The sequence below is a fragment of the Octopus sinensis genome, linkage group LG7 (genome assembly GCF_006345805.1).
Source record: "Octopus sinensis linkage group LG7, ASM634580v1, whole genome shotgun sequence".
NCBI classification, from domain to species: domain Eukaryota; kingdom Metazoa; phylum Mollusca; class Cephalopoda; order Octopoda; family Octopodidae; genus Octopus; species Octopus sinensis.
Genome location: NC_043003.1, coordinates 81,460,378 through 81,464,892, shown reverse-complemented (window position 1 = coordinate 81,464,892; position 4,515 = coordinate 81,460,378). Strand labels below are relative to the sequence as shown.

Here is a 4,515-nt window from a genome sequence, read left to right as displayed (position 1 = left end):
TTCTATATGAATGTGTGTGTCTGCATTCATAATGTACATTAGGCTGATGACTGAGAAGTATATGTGTGTCAGTATATGTACATTTTTGTGACGACTGACTCACACACACACATACACACATCTAAAGACAGAGACTCACAGAGGAATTGAGATAGGCTTGAGGTGTGCATCAATGTATGTCTGTGTGTGTTTGTGTTAGTATATGTAAAAGTATGTTAGGGTGTATGTGTGATAATTTGTATACGTTAGTCCTCAGACAATTAAACACACACACACATCTTCACATACATAAACACATGTATATGAAGGTGTATGTGTCTGTGAGTGTATTTCTGTGTTCATTACGTTTATAGTAAACTATAGTAAAGGATATTTTACACCATTTTAATGAGCCCACATCTAATAAAGTTGTCATCCTTGTTGTAGATGATCGCCATGAAAACCATGATATTCTCATTTGAGCTTGAGATAATAACCTTAAACATGTTTTAGAGAACCATCCCTCTTATGATGCTCTCCAATATCCTCTTATTTTGTGGAATGGACAAGATGGGTATCATTTTAATATTCCACAGATTGAACCTGCCACAGGAGAGCTAATTACAAATAAAACTGTGCTGTCAAATGACTTCTGTTCTTACTAGCTGATGTTAAGACCAGAACAATCAAATCAATTACACATGTATCGTGATCTTTTTCAGCAATGCCTGGTTGATATGTATGCTAAAGTTGAGAGTGAACATCTCTTCCATATTCATAACAATCAAAAGAAATTAAGGGCTAAAAATTGTTTCTCTCCAAGATACTCTCCATGTTCTAGAGGCAACAATCATCACAGGTAGTCACAAAGAAGAAAATCTCTCTATTCTAACAATTCCTCTCATACCTATAGATGTTCTGTTTGAATTTAAGACACTTCAGTTTCCAGTCAATCTGAGTTTTGATGTTTCAATTATCAAATCTCAGGGTCAATCCCTGAAGGTAGTTGAACTTGATCTCTCTAATACATACTTCTCCCACGGCCAACTCGGTGTTGCTCACAAGTTGGAAGCAGCAAAAATTTATTCATTTTGACATCAACAAAAAATTACACAATGAAAATTGTTTATCCTGAGGTGCTTCAACATTGATAGATTTTCAATTCGAAATTCAATTATGATTAAAATTTGAATATTTTTTGATAAAATACAGATATTTTGAAATAATTATGAGAATACATCTTTATATTTATTGTTTACTAATCTGAATAAGAACTGAAGTAACCTAGGAAGTGCTGGGTCATTCAGCTAGTATGTATATATGTACATATACATATATATATATATACACACACACACACACACACTCACACAAACTCACACATACATATACATATATATACTCACACAAACACATACATACATACATATATATATATATATATATATATATATATATATATAGAATCATAAAAAGTCAGGTGGTACAAGAGATGAATATATTTATCTAACCACTTGTCTTCCTTAGAATAATGGCTGTTTTGCAGTCTCGTTTATGCAGTAATAATTTCAGTGCATAATATATTATCTGGTCATTCCATAAGTTCTGTCTGATTTTATCTTTTTAAAAATTTTTATAGAATTTAAAAGTATTTTAGAATGTTTAATGGAATTAACAATTATTTTTATGCATTTGTGTGCATTTAAACTAATTGAATATCATTTTATAGAATAATAGAATTAATATTTCTTTGATTAAAACCCTTTCTAATATGGAAGTATCCAAAGAGCATTTTCGGCACATAATGCTTTATGCGGACAAAGAATGAAACTCTGCAGCCGAAGCAACTCGAAACATACACTCAGTTTATGGGAAAGAACGCTTGAATGAAAGAACTTGCAGAAGATGGTTTGCAAAATTCAGAAGTCGAGATTTCAGCCTTGAAGTTGAACATCGAACAGGATGTCCACTTGAGTTTGATGACAAGCTCCTTGAGGCATTACTTGAAGAAAATCCTGCATTATCAGTTGAAGAATTGGCAATAAATCTTAGTTCAAACCATACAACTGTTCATCGTCATCTTCAACAACTTGAAAAGGTTCCTAAACTTGGAAAATGGGTGCTTCATGAATTGTCTGAAAGCAACCACAAATCCTGAGTTGATATCTGCTCTTCTCTCGATTCTCATGAACTCATTTCACCCTTTTTGGATAGACTTGTGACTGGTGATGAAAAAGGATCTTCTATCGAAATGTGAAACATCGTAAGCAGTGGCTTGGTAAAAGGAAAAAAGCTCAACCATAACCGAGAAGGGAATTTCATGGAAAAAAGGTTCTTATCTCTATCTGGTGGGATTACAATGGTGTATTTCACTTTCAATTGTTACCACCTAATTCAACAATCAATGCTCAAGTCTACTGTCAGCAATTAGAGCATTTGAACCAAGCTTTGAAGAAAAAAAGAGCTGCTTTACAGAATTGAAAAGAAGTGATGTTTCATCAGGACAATGCACGACTCTACACTGAAAAGATCACATCACAGAAGAACGAAGAGCTTGATTGGGAAAAAATTCTCATCCACCCTATTCTCCCAACCTTGCTCCTTCAGACTACCATTTGTTTCATAGTTTACAGAATCATTTGGGGGATGCAACTTTCGCAAGAAAGGAGGAGGTCAAAACTGACTTTTCAGAGTTTTTCGCATTAAAAACAAAACAGTTTTACATTAATAGGATTAAAAAGCTTGCAAATAGGTGGAAGGAAGTCATAGATAATCGGGGAAAGTACATTGACGATTAAATTTCAATTAAATATAACATTAGATCATTTGTTTTTCTATTCAAAATTTGGACAGAACTTATGGGATGACCTGATATGCTTACATGTCTGCACTAATATGCATGCTATGCATTATATAATAGAATTGCATATTCCCAAATCAATGCAGATAAAGAAAGCTAACTCATCAAATCACCAGAACATCATGGTTACACCAATGATTCATCTCTAAGTGGTTTGTTAGTCAAGTCTGCTGGAAGAGCTTACTGTGATATATACATTCTTTTATTCTTATTCTTTTACTTGTTTCAGTCATTTCACTGTGTGCATGCTGGAGCACCGCCTAAAAAGGTTTAATTGAAGAAATTGACCCCAGGACTTCTTTGCAAGCCTAGTACTTATTCTATTGGTCTATTCTACTGAACTGCTAAGTTATGGGGACATAAACACACCAGCATCAGTTGTCAAGCAATGGTGGGAGACAAACACACACATACACACAATGGTCTTCTTTCAGTTTTCCTCAACTAAATTCACTCAGAAGAATATGGCTGGCACAGTACTTATTATATTGGTCTATTCTACTGAACTGCTAAGTTATGGGGACATAAACACTGCCTGTGAAGCAGAGGGGCCCTTAACATGCTAGAAAATTTAACAAAATTTCTTTCCAATACTTTCCACCACCATTGTGCTACCCATGTCTTGAAAACACAAATTTCAACCAAAGATATGAATTAGTGTATATTGCAGACACTCATATTGCTATTTAATGAGAAATTTCCAAACATCAGCAGGCTTAACTAGTTTATTTGTCAAATAACAGATTTATCATACCTTAAAATATGGTCATAAAAAACAAAAACATTCAGCTATTAATAAACAGTAAAACTTTATTAGCAGTAGTTGCCTACCAGTCTTACTTGTGCTTTATGCATATCGTATTAAAGATATCGAAAGAACATGTGTTTTAGCATGTGAATAGATGGATATATCACGTGAGAATTAAATAGATGAATGTGTGAAGCATTTTCTAATGTTCTCTCTTTTTCCTGCACAACCAATTAAATCCCGATGATTAATCATATTTTGATGAGTTTCAGGATATTTTACCTTATATATTATTATACTGATGTTTCCTTACTTCAGCCATTTGAATAAGCAGCATTGCAAAATATATATAGACAATTCAACAAGCTTCAGTTTCTAATATACACATGCACATACACAAATATGAACGCACACACACACACACACACACACACACACACACACACACACACACGCAAACACACATACACATATATGCACATGCGTATGTGTGTGTTTGCATGCAAGTGTGTGTGTGCATAATATATATGATACATAAATCTATATCCTCATATATATATGTATATATATATATATGTGTGTGTGTGTAATATGTATATTATACCTATATTACATATATCATACATATATGAAGTTATATACATACATATATATCATGCACATATATATGATGCTATATGCATCCGGATATAATAGATGTATATATCTGCATGTGTATGTAAGTATGTATGTATGTATTTATGTATGTATGTATGCATGTATGGATGGATGGATGGAAAGATGGATGGATGTATTTATGTATGTATGCATGTGCAATGTATTAACTTTAAAGAAAAGATAGTTTAAGGATCATAACTTGTAAGACATATATAAATTAGGTAGGGACATATCTAGCTATAACTGTTCCATCAATTAAAGGATTCGAACA

The 4,515-nt window shown here is 33.1% G+C and overlaps 1 long non-coding RNA gene across 1 annotated transcript in view; it reads left to right on the top strand.

Moving 5' to 3' along the window:
- Nucleotides 1–2,076, top strand: part of LOC118764118 — an 11,035-nt gene extending 8,959 nt beyond the window's left edge. Inside the window, exon 3 of the long non-coding RNA XR_004999909.1 lies at nt 1,882–2,076. This is a non-coding gene — a long non-coding RNA (uncharacterized LOC118764118). The remainder of the gene's footprint in view (nt 1–1,881) is intronic.
- The last annotated feature ends 2,439 nt before the right edge of the window (nt 2,077–4,515 follow it).